The sequence below is a fragment of the Chrysochloris asiatica genome, unplaced genomic scaffold (genome assembly GCF_000296735.1).
Source record: "Chrysochloris asiatica unplaced genomic scaffold, ChrAsi1.0 scaffold00033, whole genome shotgun sequence".
NCBI classification, from domain to species: domain Eukaryota; kingdom Metazoa; phylum Chordata; class Mammalia; order Afrosoricida; family Chrysochloridae; genus Chrysochloris; species Chrysochloris asiatica.
In genome coordinates, this window is record NW_006408551.1 from 21,683,037 (window position 1) to 21,700,883 (window position 17,847).

A 17,847-nucleotide genomic window follows, 5' to 3' on the forward strand; every position below is an offset into this window, starting at 1 on the left:
TTCATCCATGTAGTGGCATGAATTAGAACTTCATTTTTCTTTATGGCTGGCATATTCCATTGTATGTATATACCACATTTTGTTTATCCATTCATCTGTTGATGAACATTTCAGCTGTTTCCATTGTTTTGACTATTGTGAAAAGTGCTGCTATAAACATTGGTATACAGGTTCTCTTTGCATTCCTGCCTTCCCTTCCTTCCAGTGGGTATAAACCTAGGATTAGGATTGCTGGGTCATATAGCAGTTCTTGGAGTCCTAGAGTCATGCTGTGGGACAAAGCACTGGACCGCAAGGTCTGTTTGAACCCTAATACCAGCGGTTCAAACTCAGTAGCTGCACCTGAGCCCATGAACAAGGACATAGCCATGGAGGACTAGAGCTGAGAGTGAAACATCCAGCTGATGTAAAGTGAGGGGAGACACACAAGAATGCCCAAACTTGCAGATAGTACCCCTTTGACCTAGCCTCAATGACTTGATGATCAGAACTCGACTGAGGAGGGTAAAAAAACAATTTTTGATAAAGGAAACAAGTGTAAATTGCTATAATTGGATGAATTTGACCTATACTTATAGATGTAGTACCAACTGAGAGGGAAGGAGTCTTCACATTAACTGTCAGTCCTATCCTCTCTGTACACAGGGTTTATAGGGATGGGCAACTTAGACACTGGCTACCTAAAAATGAGGGGGCAATAAAAGCACAAATTGACTAGCTTACAAGTTTTCAAGAGGGTGTTTAATTTCAGAGGGTGCAGAGAAAGTGTCCCCACTGAATAGTTTTTATCTTGTCTAGACTAGTGTAGTGAAAAGAGATGTGGATAAGATACTTATGATTCAGTAGTGAGTAATTGTTACCATGACTAATTGCAACTGTCACAACTGTAAAAGTAGAAGTTTTGTAACAAAAAGAGGGGGTAGTTAATCACAGGCCAGGAACAGAAGACCCTAGGACCATCAAGGGAGAAGAGCATGAGCGGAATGTGAGAGACCCTATCCAGAGAGGCAACAATACCAGAGGTAGAGGCAGAGATGAGGACATGGAGAGAGCAGCTGAGAACTCTAGACTCATGAAAAGAGAAAGACAGTGCTGGCAGTCAGAATGTGCCCTTTGGTTGTTTAAATGATTATATATTCCTGAGTGGTTTTATTGTACATCCCCCAAAACAATCAAACAAAAAAACTCACTGGAAACCCTATACAGGATGACAATGAATTGGAATGAACTTGATGGCACATAGCAGTAACAGTATTAGTTCTATGTTCAGCCTTTTGAGGAATTGCCAAATTGTTTTCCACAGTGGCTGCACCATTTTGCTTTCCCACTAGCAATGGATGAGGGTTCCGATTTCTCCACAACTCACCAACACTTGTTGCTGTCTGTTGAGGATGAGGTGATGTTATTTCATTGTGATTGTAATTTGAATCTCTATAGAAAATATCTAAAATGCAAGAAAATATGAAGAAGATGGTACTTATCCTTATTTCTATCCTTATTTCTACTGACCTGAAATAGCCAGTTAATGTTCTTCTTGTTGTTAATTAAAGCAGTGTTGGCTTTGACTCTTGATGACCCTATGGGCAACTCAATGAAACATTGCCTTGTCATGTACCGTCTTCATAATTGGACGTTTAAGTCCATAGTTGTGGCAGTTGTATATTTTGAGGGAACTCTTTATTCCTGTATTATATTGTATAGTATTCTGATGTGAATCAAAGAGTTTTTTTTGGCTCTTTTTCACAAGTAGATTAGCAGGTTTTTCTTCATTGTCTGGAAACTCTGTTGAAACCTGTCCACTTTAGGTGACCCTGCTGGTATTTGAAACATTAGTGGTGTCGTTTCACATTATAGCAATATGCATGACACTATTGTGCAATAAACTGACAGATTGGGAAAGAGCCCACAAGCTTCATTTCACCCCTCATAGAATGTGAAGTTTTAAAAGAAATGACTTGTGTTTCATGAGGGGGCTTCAAAAAGTTCAGGGAAAATTTCGTTATTTTTTAATTCTGTTTTTCCATCAAATTTTTAAGTCTCTTCATATTTATTTCATCAGAAACCCAGCAGGTGTTTGTGGAATTAATAAATTGTAACCGCTGGCATTCAGTGGATAGAGAGGAATGAGTCAGACACTTTTTGTGTGTTGAGATTGTGTGAGTGGTGGTGGTGGTTTGTGCTGTGGAGACCCTGTATGGGGTTTCCAAGGTTGTAAATCTTTATGGGAACAGAAAGCCTCATCATTTTCCCAGGGAACCACTGGTAGTTTTGAACTGCTGACGTTGAGATTAGAAGTCTGATTCGTAACCACTATGCTACCAGAGCTCCTCCTGTGTGAGTGGTGGTAAAAGGGAATTGGACTGGCTTTTGAGTGGTGAGGGTGTGTGTGTGATGATCTGGAAAAATTGTGTTGGGAGGTTTTGAATTTGATGTACTGGTACATCCTTAGCTAGATTTTGGAGTCATTACACATTATAGAAGTGAGAAAATATGGAGGAAGAATTGAGTTTAGAAATAGCCATAGTTCTGGTCAAAGTGTTTCTGATACTTTAGTTTTTTGAGGAACACTTCAATATTCAAATATTTCCTTAATATCACTTTAAAAATGACTCTTTTTTTGGAGGAAAATGACTCTTTTACCTAATTAAATATATTTTAAAGGAAAGTTTTGTATTGGTACTAATGTCGCTTGCCTTAACTAGTTGTCAATGAAAAAATTCAAGTGTTATTACAAAATACTGGTATTAAATTTTATCTAGATACTTGTAAAAATGGTAGTACAGCAGCAGTGTCAGACGGGTGCCTAGTGTAAGATCACAAGGGGGAGAAAGAATCAAGATCAACATCTGTGCAGCAGAGGTCAGATATGCCTCCTCTCTACAACCTTTTATCAATTCTCACACCAGCTTTCTCTCCCATGGTACTCTACTTGTCTCCTAGGTTTGATAATTCACTGCAGTCATTTCACAAAACTCCCAGACCTTACAATTATATAGTCTATTAAAGAGTCGTAACAGGTTACAATTCATGATAGAGTTCTTCAGTCAGGACTGTTTCTTCTTAGCCATGCTTCAGGTACCTTCTCTTGCTCTTGACCCATCAGCCCCTTGGGCCTCTGCCCTGCTTGGGTAAGTGCTACAAGTTCTTTAGCTCCACCAGTGTCTGTAGTCACTCCACTCTGCCAGTAACTCCTGAGCCTGCCAGTAGCACATAGCTCTGCCAAGTGCCTGAAGGCACCCCATGACTTTGCTTGAAGGTCCTCAGCTCCCTTGCTACATGGGCATGGAAACCTACCGTGTGATCATTTGCTCTCCTGGCTGTGTTGTCATTGATCGTGCTCTTTGTCTATTGCTGCTTCTTGACATCTCTTGGCATCTCCCGTGTTACAGCTGCTTCTTAACATCTCTTGGCATCTCCCGTGTTACAGCTCTTATATCCTGGGTCTAGGGAGTTCCAAGTGCAAGGACATGTCACACTCCCATCTCTTCTTCTGGGTGCTAGCCAGATCCCCCTTCTGTCTCTAGGATGGCTCATTTTAAGCCTGTTGTTTTTATTGTTAGGTGATGTAGAGTCGTTCCGACTCACAGTGACCCTGTATAGGGTTTCCAAGGAGTTACTATTGGGTTTGAACCACCTACCATGTGGTTAGTAGTCCAGTGTTTATCCTAAAACATCATACCAGGGCTCATTTTAACCCTAGCAGAATGGAATAACTGACCAATACCCTGATTACAGTTCCTTATACCTTATTTGCATGGCTCCATCCCCACAAAGGTGCAAATTTGTGTTAGTAGCAAACTGTCCAATCCCCTTGGTGGACCACAGCACTTTATTTACATACCATCACCCAATTTTTTACTGTGAGTTCTAAGACCATCACTAAAATGGCCATGTAAAAGTAATACATCATTTCAATCTTGTTCCACAGACTCCTATTGATCTGGAGATGAAAGGGAAAAGAGGAAGGGCTGGTTGGTCCAAAGGGTGGTGAGACTTGTAGACACCTGAGCCTATGGACAAGGACATAGCCACAGAGGTCTAGAGCTGAGAGTGAAGCATCTAGCTGATATGAAGTGAGAGGAGTTGCACAAGAACACCCAGAGTTGCAGATAGTACCCATTTGACCTAGCCTCAATGGCTTGATAATCAGAACTCGACTAGAGGAAGAAAAAAAAAAAGAAGAACAAAACAATTTTTGATAAAGGAAACAAGGGTAAATTGCTACAATTTGATGAACTTGACCTATACTCATAGAGGTAGTAACTCTAAATACCAACAGAGAAGGAAGGAGTCTTCACATCAGTTATCAATGCTATCTCCTCTATACACAGGGTAGATAGAGATGGGAACTTAGATATTGGCTACCTAAAATGAGGGGGTGATAAAGGCACAAAGTGACTGGCTTACAGGATATCAAGGGGGAGTTTAGTTTAATAGTGTGTGGGGGAAGAAAAGAGTCCCCACTGAATAGTTTTCATTTTATCTAGATGGGTCTGGTTAAAAAAGATGGAGGTAAGATTCTTATGACTCAATAGTGAGTAATCATTATCTTGACTTGATTGTGACTGTCACAGTTGTAAAGGTAGAAGTTTTGTAACAAAACCGGGGACGTAGTTCATCTTACAGTCCAGAAACAAAGGACCCTAGGGACCATCAAGGTAGAAGAGCACATGCAGAATGCGGGACCTTATCCAGAGAAGGAGCGACACCAGAGATGGAGGCAGAGATGGGGACATGGAAAGAGGGAGCAACTGAGGACTCTAGATTCATGGGAAGAGAGGGACTAAGAGATGGCAGCCAGGAGGAAGACTTGCAGAATGTGCCCTATCATGAGTGTTTTTAAAAAAAAAAAAAAAAAGCTAAAGTGAATAGAGAGAAGTAATGTTAACTGATGGTACATGTTGTTCAGTGCTGGTGAGTCTGTTCCGTAATGACCTTGTATAGGGTTTCCGAGGAGCAACTGGTGAGCTTGAACCACCAACTTTGTAGTTCAAACAAGTTTGCAGTCCAGCACATTAACCCACAGCAGGGTTAATTATAATCATTATAATGAAATAAGTTATATGATTTGTTGAATGTAAAACTGATGATCTGCCCTGTAAACTTTGACTCAATTCACAATAAAAACCTTAAAAAAGAAAGAAAAGAATGGGAAAAAATGGGAAGAAGAAAAAGTAATACATTGTACCAAAATACTATTGCCTACTAAGTCCTCTGAGCTGAAATCTGCTGTTTAAAACAAATCAGAACACTTGGTATTTTCTTATTTGACCTCGTTGTTGGTTGCTGTCTAGTTGATTCTAGTTCATGGTAACCCCATGAACTAGAATTCTACACAGTACACAGTTCTACACAGTAGAATTGCTCCAGAGGGTTTTCTTGTCTGTAATCTTAACAGAGACAGATCCCCAAGCCTTTTCTTCTGTTGTATCACTGGTTTCACACCATCAGTCTTTAGGTTAGTAGTTTACTGCAAACCATTTGTGCCTCCTAAGCCTTGGTGTGGCACTGTAGGATACGTACTGGATCACAAGATTGGTTTGAACCACAAGGCCAGCGGTTCAAACTCACCAGCTGTTCGTTGGAAACCCTATACAGGGTTGCTAGGAGTCAGAAGCGACTCAACAGCACTTAACACATCAGCAACAAGGGCTAGAAGACTTTTCCTGTTAGTTATTTCTGACTCATAGCAACCCGGTAGCAAAGGTGGTAACTTTTCATGACGTGTTTCTTTATTATGTATATACATTATACCTGAAGTGGATTCACATCCCATACTTTGGGAAACACCGAGGTGTAGCAGAGGACAAGTAATCTGCTATGGGCATGAGAGCCAGGAGAGGGTGATAGTGTCCTGGAAGTCTTAGGGAGTTGCAGTGGGTTCTGGGAATTCTCATGTATTTGGATTCAGTCAGCTCCCATTGATCAACATATAGAAATTGCTTTTAAAAATACTTTCCTGGTGTGATAGCTTTTCTAGTTTTATCTAGAATATACGTGTTGTGTTGTTAAGTGCCACTGAGTCAGTTCCTACTCACAGTGGATAGGGTTTCCAAGGTGCTGTTGTAAGTGAATGAAAATTTAAAGAAGGTGAATAATAAAAATGAGGGCAATCTATTCCTAATTTTCAAGTAAGTAACCACTAGAACATTCTTTTGATTATATTCTTATTTTTATAATTGAGACTTAGCAGGGTCTGTTTATTCAATAATTAGACTATGAAATTTGTGGATTCAGGTATAATAAACATTATGTTAAAAACTATTTGTTTTTAATATATGAACAATTAACTGTTTCTCTAAAGAGAAAGTGTCCCCTATCCCTTTTTAGACCCTACTTGGAGGAAATTTAATTGTTTATCACAGGGTTAGGGAATAATTTTGAGGAATAGCTCTTATGCAGAGTTTTTTGTTTCTGACTCATATGCCAGAATGTGCACTGACACTAGCCACAGATGTGAAGTTCTTTTTTCCTTTTGGTGGGTGGTTAGGGTGTGAATATATTAACTGTTTACTTGTGTTTATGGTATCTTTAAAATGAAAATTTGTTTCTGAACTTTGTATCTATTTGGATATTCTTTGGATTTATGGTGCTAAGTCATTCTACTTTTACTTTTCTGGAAATTACCTATAATAGTACTTTGTTGTTCTCCACTTATGAAATTCATTTAAAAGACTATCTAAGTAGAGCAGATGTACTTTTTCATGCTGAAATGAAGTAGTCACATTTAAGATTAATATTTCATTTTTAAAACTTGGTTTAAAAATTGCTGTTTTGTTAGGTACTGTCACATTGGTTACAGTAATAGCGACACTATGCACAGCAGAATGAAACACTGCCTGGCCGTATGCCGTGCTTACAGTTGTTACGTTTGACCCCACTGCTGCTGCTACTGCGTCATTCCATCTCTTTGGGGTCTTACTCTATTTTGCTGACCCTCCATTTTGCCAAGCATGATGTTCTTTCCCAGGGACTGGCCCCTCCTGTCTGAAGTATGAGAGAAGAAGTCTCACCAACCTGGTTTCTAAGGAGCATTCTGGCTATACTTCCTCCAAAGCAGATTTGTTTGTTCATCTGGCAGTCTATGGTATTTTCAATATTCTTTTCCAACACCATAATTCAAATACGTCAATTCTTTGATTTTTTTCCTTACTTATTTTCTAACTGTGACATGCATATGAAGCCATTGAAAATACCATGGCTTGAGTAAGGCACATTTTATCCTCAAACTGACATTTTTGCTTTTGAACACTATAACAAGGTCTTTTGTAGTAGATTTACCTATCGCCGTGTGTCCTTTGATTTTTTTGACTGCTGCTACAGTAAGTGTTGGTTGTGAATTCAAACAAAATGAAATCTTTGGCAACTTCAGTCTTCCTTCCATTTATAATGAGATTACTTATTGCTCCATTTGTGAGGATTTTTTTCTTTACACTGAGGGTATCCTTACAGAAAACTGTAGTCTTTGATCTTCATCAGTAAATATTTGGAGTCCTCTTTACTTCCAATAAGCAAGGTTATATCATCTGCATATCTCTTTGTTGAGCAAGTAATCTGAGAAGATGGGTTACATGAAGAAGAACATGGCATCAGAATTGGAGGGAGACTCAATTCTGATGGAGGAAGACCCAATTCTGATGCCATGTTCTTCTTCAAATAATCCATCTTCTCACATGATTTGCTCAGTAAAGAGTTTGAGTAAGTCTGGTGAATGGATGCAACCCTGGCACACACTGTTCCTGATTTTAAGCCATTCAATATCCTCTTGTTCTGTTCTAATGACTGCTACTTATTCTATGTATAGGTTCTTCATGAGCACAATTAAGTGGTCTGGAATACCCATTATTTGCAATGTTATCCATAGTTTATCATCCTCACAGTCTAAAGCTTAGCACAAGTAAACATCTTCTGGTATTCTCTGCTGTCAGCCAATATCCCTAGTTTCACACTGTCTTCTAAATCTGGCTTGAATTTCTGGCAGTTCCCTGTAGATGTACTTTTATAACTTTCTTTGATTATTTTCAGCAAAATTTTATTTGCATGTAATGTTAATGATACTTGTTTGATGATTTCCACGTTCCATTGTGCCACCTCTCTTTGGAAAGGACACAAATATGGATCTCTTCCAGTTGGTTGGCCAGGTGGCTGTCCTCCAAATTTCTTGATATAGGCTAATGAGCACCTCCAGTGCTGTACCTAGACCAAGAAGCAGTTGTTCGAACAGAACATGGGAACACTGAATGTTTTAAAATTGGGAAAGGTGTGAGACAGGGTTGTATTCTTTCACCATACTTATTCAACCTGTATGCTGAGCAAATAATACGAGAAGCTGGGTTCTATGAAGAAAAACGTGGCATCAGGATTGGAGGAAGACTCATTAACAACCTGTGATATGCAGATGATACAACCTTGATCGCTGAAAGTGAAGAGGACTTGAAACATTTACTTATGAAGATTAAAGAACACAGCCTTCGATATGGATTACATCTCAATGTCAAGAAAACAAAAATCCTCACCACTGGACCAATAGACAACATTCTTATCAATGGAGAAAAGATTGAAGTTGTCAAGGACTTCATTCTTCTTGGATCAACTATCAGCACTCGCGGAAGTAGCAGTCAAGAGATCAGACGACGTATTGCACTGGGCAAATCTGCTGCACTGGGCAAATCTGCTGCACTGGGCAAATCTGCTGCACTGGGCAAATCTGCTGCACAGGAACTTTTTAAAGTATTGAAGAGCAGAGATGTCAGCTTGAGGACTAGGGTACGCCTGACCCAGGCCATTGTGTTTTCAATAGCCTCATATGGATGCGAAAGCTGGACAGTGAATAAGGAGGATCGTAGAAGAATTGATGCCTTTGAGTTGTGGTGTTGGAGGAGAATACTGAAAGTGCCATGGGCTGCCAAAAGAACCAATAGATCTGTTTTGGAAGAAGTGCAGCCAGAGTGCTCCTTGGAGGCCAGGATGGCTAAGCTTCGTCTCTCCTACTTTGGACATATTGTCCGGAGGAAACAATCGTTGGAGAAGGATGTCATGCTGGGTAGGGTGGAGGGTCAGAGAAAAAGAGGAAGACCCCCAACGAGATGGATCAGCCAGGTGGCATCATTGATGGACTCAAGTGTGGCAGCGGTAGTGAGGTTGGCCCAGGATCAGACATTGTTTCGTTTTGCTGTGCATGGGGTCGCTATGAGTTGGTTCCAACTTGATGGTACCTGACAACAACAACAACAACAAGTGCTGCATTAGTTTGTTGAAAGATTTTAATTTGTGTTCTGTCAATTCCTGGAAGCACATGGAGGAAACAGTGTGAAAGATGTTTCATTGTGGGGATTGCAGTCAGTGAAATGAAACAAAATGTGTATGAATTGTTGAATGTAAAACTGATCTGCCCTGTAAACTGTCACCTAGTTTACACTAAAAAGGAAAGAAAAGGATTGTGGATTTTAAGCAACATTCAGTTTAGTATAACAAAGAAAGTAGATGTTAATGTGATTTACTCTGTAAATATACTCTACTACTACCATGGAGATATTTCTAGTTCTCAGTTTCTTTAAACATATCAGCATTCTTGGACTCTTCCTCTACAGGAGATGGTGTGTGAAGAGATTATGACTTCAGTTAATGCCATCAATGAAAATAAATTCCCCATATTAATCTGTTTTATGTTGTGATTTCATTATGACCTTATTTATTAAAATATCATTCTATCAATGTTGATATAGTGACCAGATAACAAGCATTTCAGTGAACACCATCAGTGTTGGCATATATGAAAGGAAGTATGAAACAACTGTGTTTTGAGAAACTTGTTATCTGTTTTTTATTAAAGGGAGATTATTTGTTAGGATGAATTTTATCAGATACAGCATATCCAATTAATACCATAGTTATTTCAATTCCTTGTTCCAAGAAGCCTAATTTGTAGACCTGGTGTGGCACTGTGGATTAATGCACTAGACTGCAAAGTCAGTTTGAACCACAAGTTCGGTGGTTCAAGCTTATCAGCCGCTCCTTGTAAACCCTACACAGGGTCACTGTGGGTCTCGGAACCAACTTGACAGCACTTAACAATAACAGCAACAATACGTAGTACAGTTTAATGGTTTTGGTTCTTGACAATTCATGTAATACATACTTATTGCGTTCTTTAGGGACTTCTGACATGGCACTTACCTACAACAAAGGCACCCTAGTGGCACAACAGCTAAGTGCTCAGCCACTAAATTAAAAATGGTAGTTTGAACCCACCTGATGGCTCTGTGGGAGACAGACCTATAGATCTACTTCTGTATAGAATATAGCCAAGAAAACCTCTTGGGGCAGTTCTTTCTCTTCTATCTGAAGGCTCAGAGTTTACTCATTAGCACACAATAAAAACAACTATGTGCTAAAGCCTTTTTTACAGTGCTAAGTATTCCCTATTCTGATGGTACTTTCATTCCTGTGGAGACTTGTTACCTGCTGTCAAGTATGTTCCAATTCAAAACAACCTTGGATAGGGTTTCCAAGGAGTGGTGGTGGGTTCAAACCCCGACCTTATGATTCAAATTGACTCTGAGGTCCATTGCTTTGTACTAGAGCGTCACACCAGGAAATCTTGATAGAGACTGTTGTTATTAGGTGCAATCTTGTCAGTACCGATTCGTAGTGACTGTATGCATAACAGACGAAAACATGAGCCGGTCCTGGCGCTAGCCTCACAATCGTTGCTATATTTGAGCCCATTGTGCCACCACTCTGCCAGTCCATCTCAATAGGGTCTTCTTCTTTTTTTCCCCAACCCTCTACTTTATCCTCTACTTTACAAATGTTCTTCAGGATCTGGTCCCTCCATATATTATGTCCAAAGTATGTATGAAAGACAAAGTTTGATCATCCTGGTTTCCAAGGAGAATTCTGGCTGTACTTCTTCCAGTACAGATTTGTTTGTTTCATGTCAGTCCATGATACTTTTGATATTTTCCTCCAACATCATAACTCAAGTGCCCCAATTGTTCTACAGTCTTTCTTATTCATTGTCCAACTTTCACATACATAAGACGTTACTGAAAATACCATGGCTTGGGTCAGGTGCATCTTAGTCCTCAAACTGACATCTTTGCTCTTAAACACTTTAAAGAGTTCTTGTACAACAGATTTGCCTAGTGCAAATTTCTTGACTGCTGCTTCCATTCATGTTGATGGATGATCCCAGCAAAATAAAGTCTGTAACAACTTCAATCTTTTCTCCATTTATATGGATGTTATTTATTGTTCCTGTGATTAGGATTTTTGTCTTCTTTACATTAAGATGCAACCATACTGAAGACTGTGGTCTTTGATCTTCATCAAAGTAAGCATTTAAAGTCTTCTTCACTTGGAGCAAGCAAGGTTGTATCACCTTCATATTACAGGTTGTTAAATGATTGTTCCTCCAATCCTGATGCTGCAGTTTTCTTCATTTAATCCAGCTTCTTGCATTATTTGCTTAGCATACAGATTGAATAAGTATGGTGAAAGAATACAACCCTGGCACACACATTTCCTAATTTTAAACCATTCAGTGTTCCTTTGTTCTATTAAAGCAACTGCCTGTTGGTCTATGTGCAGGTTCTTGAAGAGCGCAATTAAGTGTTCTGGAATACTCATTCTCTGTCTCATTCATTGTTGAATACTCAATGCTGTTCATAGTTTGTCATGATTCACACATTCAAAAGCCTTCCATAGTTCACAAAGCACAGGTAAACATATTTCTGGTATTCTCTGCCTTCAGCCAAGATCTGTCTGACATTAGAATGATATCCCTCGTTCCATGTCTTCTTCTGAATCTGGCCTGAACCTCTAAGTTTTCTATCAATGGCCACAGCGATTTCTGAATGATCTTTAGCAAAATTTTACTTGCATGCAAAATTAATGGTACTGTCAGATGATTTCTGCATCCCATTGGGTCACCTCTCTTTGGAATGGGTACAAATATGGATCTCTTCCAGTCAGTTGGCCAGGTAGCTGTTATCCAAATTTCTTGGCGTAGACAAGTGATGAGTGCCTCCAGTGCTGCATAAGTTTGTTGAAGGATTTCAATTTGTATTCCATCAATTCCCGGTGCTGTATTCTTTGCCAGTGCCTTCATTGCACTTAGGACTTCTTTCAGTATCATTAACTCTTGATCATATGCCACCTCTTGAAATAGCTGATCATTAGTCAATTTCTTTTTGGCATAGTGACTGTTTTTTATTAAGGTTGCTATGTATATATATATATATATTTTTTTTTTTTTTTTAATGCTTTATGTGTGAATTATGTGATAGTTTACATGGGAGAACCTTAATTTTATATTCATCCTATCGTACATCGTTTCATTGCCATGGTTATAATCCCCTCCATGCATCATCAACCAACCAAAGGGTATATACCCTGCAAGCCTGCCACTAGGTCGTCAGCACACAGCCCCTCTCCTTCTCTGGGTCTAAAGTCCCCAACTGCTCCATCCCTCCATGTCATCGTCTCTGCCTCCATCTCTGGTGTCACTGCTTCTCTGGGTAGGGTCCCACTGTTCCGCTCTTTTCCCTTGATGGTCCCAGGGATCTCTGCTCCTGGACTGCAAAGTCAATCACTCCCCTCCTTTTGCTACAAAACGTCTACCTTTCCATTTCCAACCCTCGCAATCAGTCCTGGTAACAGTTATTCACTATTGTGTCACAAGAGAGCTATTCGCATCTCCTTTCATCAGCTCTTCCATCTTCTTTTTATGCTTTCTGCAGCATTCACTATTTTGCATATGGAATCCTTCGGTATTGCAAGTTGATTCATTACTTATTTCTTCAGTTCCCTCAGCTTAAGAAATGCTGAGCGTGCTCTTCCATTTTGGTTTTCTAACTCCAGGTCTTTGCACATTTTGTTACAATATTTGACTTTGTCTTCTTAAGTCAACCTGTGAATTTTTCTATTCAGCTCTTTTACTTCCTCATTTCTTCCTTTTGCTTTAGCATTTCAATGCTGGAGAGTAAGTTTCAGTGTTTATTCTGGCATCCATTTTGGTCTTTTCTTTCTTATTATTTGTTTAATAACCTTTTGCTTTCTTCCGTTATGATGCTCTTGGTATCATCCCAGAACTCTTTAGTCTCTAATGCATCAAATCTTTGTGTGCTCTGTAAATTCAGGTGGGTTCTCATGAACTTGTTTGATTTTTCTTTTGCTTCAGTCTTAACTTGTATATAAGCAACTGGTGGTCTGTTCCACAGTCTGCCCTTGGCCTTGCTTTGGCTGATGATACGGAGCTATTATACCATCTCTTACCACAAATGTAGTTAATTTGACTTCTGTGTCTTTCGTCTGGTGAGGTCCATGTGTATAATCATCTTTACATAGTTTTAAAAAAGTATTTGCATGAAGAAGTCATTAGACTTCCAAAATTCTATCATGTGTTCTCCAGCATCATTTCTGTCACCAAGGCTATGTTTTTCAACTACTGATCCTTTCTCTTAGTGTCTAACTTTTGCATTCCAATCACCAATAACTGTCAATACATCTTGATTGCATGTTTGATCAATTTCAGACTGAAGAAATTGATAGAATTCTTTGATTTCATCATCACTGGCTTTAGTGGTTGGTGTGTAAATTTGAATAATAGTGGTATATGGTTATTATCCCATCATAGACAGCGTTGTATTTTAAGATGAGTCTTGATATGCTGTTTTTGATAATGAAGGCAGTGTCATTCCTCTTCAATTCATCATTCCCAGCATACTGATTGTCAGATTCAGAATGGTCAATACCCGTCCATTTCAATTCACTAATGTCTAGTTTATGTGTTCCATTTCACTTTTGAAGATTTCCAATTTGCCTAGATTCATATTTAGTACATTCCATGTTTCGATTGTTAATGGATGTTGGCAGCAGATTTTCTCCATTTTTAGCTGTGCCCCATCAGCAAATGAAGGTCCTGAAGGCTTTACTTCATTCACATCATCACGGTCAACTCTGCCTTGAGGAGGCAGCTCTTCCCCAGTTGTATTTTGAGTGCTTTCCAACCTGAGGGACTCATCTTCAGGCACTGTATCTGACAGTATTCTAGTGCTTTTTGTCATGTTTCAGTAATCTGGTGCTGACAGTGGTTCCACTGCGATTCTTAAGGTTTTCAGTGACTAAATACTTAGAAGTAGTTTCTCTCTCCTTCTTCCTAGTCTGTCTTCCTCTGGAAGCTCAGCCGAAACCTGTCCATCATGGGTGACCCTGCTGGTATTTAAAATACCCGTGGCATAGCTTCCAGAATCTCAGCTCACAAGCCACCACAGTACGACCACAGACAAGTGGTGGTGATGGAGACTAGTAACAAATTCATTAAAATTTGCAGTTTGGTAATCATGAATAAATATGAAGGAAATGAATGCAGGGTGGTTTTCAAACATGTGGGTGGCCCTTTTAAAATTTTTAGACAACTTTATATTCTTCCAGAGTTTTTTTCTGTTGTGGTGCTGCTATTGCTAAAAGGAAACTTACTGCTTCATTTGTTGTTGTTAGCGCTGTTGAGTTGGTCCTGACTCATAGTGACCTTGTATAAGGTTTCCGAGGACTGGCTGGTGGGTTTGAACCACCAACGTTGTGGTTAGCAGTCAGCCAGTGCCTATCCTACAGTGCCACACCAAGACTAGTGGAAGCCTGTGACTTTTCCTTCCAAGGAGTGCCTGCATTAATTGTCCTGGTGTGGTATTATGGGATAATGGCTAGACTGCAAGATCAGTTTGAACCACAAAGTTGACACTTCAAACTCACCAGCCACTCCTTGGAAATCCTTTACAGGATCACTATGAGTGTATACTGACTTGACGGCACTTAGCAACAACAACAAATTGTCTCACAGTACTGTTAGCAAGGTCTTACAAGACTGAAATCAAGGTGTAAGCTGGGTTGAATTTTTGTCTAAAGACAAGTCCATTTCCAAGCTTGGCAGAACTCAAATTCCTTGAAGTTGCAGGACTGCAGTTCAGATTTTCTTGTTGATTGTTTGCTGGAGCTTGTTGCCCTTCATTATTAGAGGCTGCTTGCATACTTTGTCTCATGGCCCCTCCATCTTCAAAGTCAGCTATGGCTTACATTAACTACTTAAGTTAAATGTCTTCCATCCTCAAATTTCTTTGACTTCTATGTCTCTGATTTATAGAGCCAGTTTAAAAGTTCAAACCCACCAGGATAATGCCCCTTTCTTAAAGTCAGTTTTCTTCAACTTAACTGAATCAGGGTAGTGAAATCCCATCATATTTAGCGTAGTGGTTACGAATTGGGCTGCGAACCTTAAGGTCAGCGGTTCGAAACTACCAGCCGCTCCGCGGGAGAAAGATGAGGCTTTCTACTCCCGTAAAGATTTACACCCTCGGAAGCCCTGTACAGGGTCGCTATGGGTCGGAACCGACTCAACATCACTTAACAACAACAACAGGGATTATGCAGAGAGTGTATGTACACCAGGTGGTGGGGATCCTAGGGACCATCTTAGAATTCTGCTTACAACAGACAGCCCCATTTCATGGCAGTCATTAAGTGTTGTAGTCGTCTCCACTGTATGTGAAGAGGAGTACCAGCAACCCTCCTTAGTCCATTTGTGTATGGCCAGAGACCATGAGCCTATGCCCTGAATATAATAGACTTCTCTTTGGGCTGGAGGGAGAAGTTTTGGAAGGAGTAGTTGGTAGGGAATGGCTGAAGAAGTGAGTGAGATGGAGAATGGTTTGGGGAAAAAAGCAGAGGAAAAGGGTACAGTCTCATGTCTCATATCATTCCAGTGGCTATGGGTAAGCTGTTTTGTAGATGAAAAATGCCCAACACCCATCCTCACCCCTCAAACTAAATTTAGGTAATATTAGTTCAATTGTTTGGACAGATTATTTTGTAAAACAAAGCTTTGAAGGTAATTTAAAACATGGGACTAAGAAACTGAAATGAAAGTTTATTTAGGAGGGTAAGATGAATCAAAGTTTTAATTATAGAAGAAGATATACTATTATGTTAAAATTGTGTAAGTCTTCCTTGTACATAGACCAAGAGACAGTCATTAGAAATGAACAGAACGGAACAAGGGAACATTGAATAGTTTAAAATCAGGAAAGGCATGCATTAGGGTTGTATTCTTTTACCATACTTATTCAATCTGTATGCTGAGCAAATAATCCGAGAAGCAGGATTATATTAATGAGAACATGGCATTAGATTGGAGGGACACTCATTAACTACCTGTGATATGCAGATAATACAATCTTGTTTACTGAAAGATCTCTTTAAAGAGTTCAAGAGCAAAGATGTCAGTTTGAGGATGAAGGAGGGCCTGGCCCAAGCTATGGTATTTTCCTTAGTCTCATCTGCATGTGAAAGTTAGTGAATGAAGTAGACAGAAGAATCAATGCACTTGAGGTATGGTGTTTGAGAAGAATATTAAAAGTACCTTGGACTGCTAGAAGAACAAATACGTGTTGAAGAAGTACAGCCAGGCTGCTCCTTAGAAATGAGAGTGGTGAGGCTTCATCTCTCACGTTTCAGAAATGTTCTCAGGAGGGAATGGTATCTAGAGCAGGACATTGTACTTGGTAAAGTGGAGTTCTATGAGAAATAGAAAACCCCTCAATGAGATGGAGTGACACAATAGCAGCAGCAGTGGGCTCAAACATAACAATAATTGTGATGATGGCACATAACAACAACAACAACAAAGTCTGAATGCTCATATTAGGGAAAAATCAGCTCTAGTTAAGTCAGTGAACTTTGTATCCCTTAAATTTTAATTCATAGGTTACAGGTGGTCTTAGTTACATGGAAACAAGAATACCACTTAAAAGACTTGTAGTAGAACATAGAAGTTCTTTAGACATGGAAATGTGTTTTTGCCAATAACTCGACATTTTAAGAACAGATAGCATCCCATTTACAGTTTCAGATTCAGTACAAAAATAACCTAGGGCTGAGAATAGCCATAGTAAATTGTACCAAAAGAAATCTTTTTTTGTGTTTATAGTGGAAGAAAAGTCTTCATTGTATTATCATGGGAAAATGTGATGTCAGCTCTGTATGCTTTAGCACAGTAGAAGGCTCTTCACATTTTTGAAAATTAACTCTGCATGATTAATTTTCAATGCAAATTCCAAAAGTGTTTATGTATATAGTTTTCTTGCCTTTTTTCCTCTTGTTTTAAATGTCTGATTAGAACCCCCCTGGTATGTTCCATAAGTGTTCCATTAATTTTTTTCTTGATATTTTCTTTAATGTTTTTATGATACTCTTAACCTATTATTTTCGCCTAGTGATTTTAAAGATTACATAGAACAATAAGATGTCTTCAGGTATCTTTCATTTTCATTCTAACTGTTTGAGTTGGCTTATAAGAATGATTATTTTGCCTAATTTTCTCTTCATGGAGAAGAGTCACTTCTAGCACTAACACTTCTGGGAATTCTTTTTAAAATTTTGTTTATTGTCTTAGTGTTAATAAGAATTCCAGAAGTCGAAGATTTGTGTATGTATGTTTAGGGGAGGGAGTGTCCTATATTCCCTGAGAGTATATTTGATTTTGTTGTTTTTATTGGGTTTTATAATATTTGAATTCATTTGATCCCTGATCCTTCATATAATTATAATCACTTGTTAGTCCTCTCTGTGTACAATATTTTAGAATAGTTCTGCAAATACCATTATGCTAATAAATTTGGAGAGCACTGATAATTATCCTTGTAGAAAGTAATATTAATGAAATACGAATACTATTCATTGCTATTGTTAAGTGCCGTCAGTTCCGATCCATAGCGATCCTGTATAAGGTTTCCAAGGAGCGGCTGATGAGTTTGAACTGCCAACCTGTGGTTCAGACCGACCTTGTGGTCA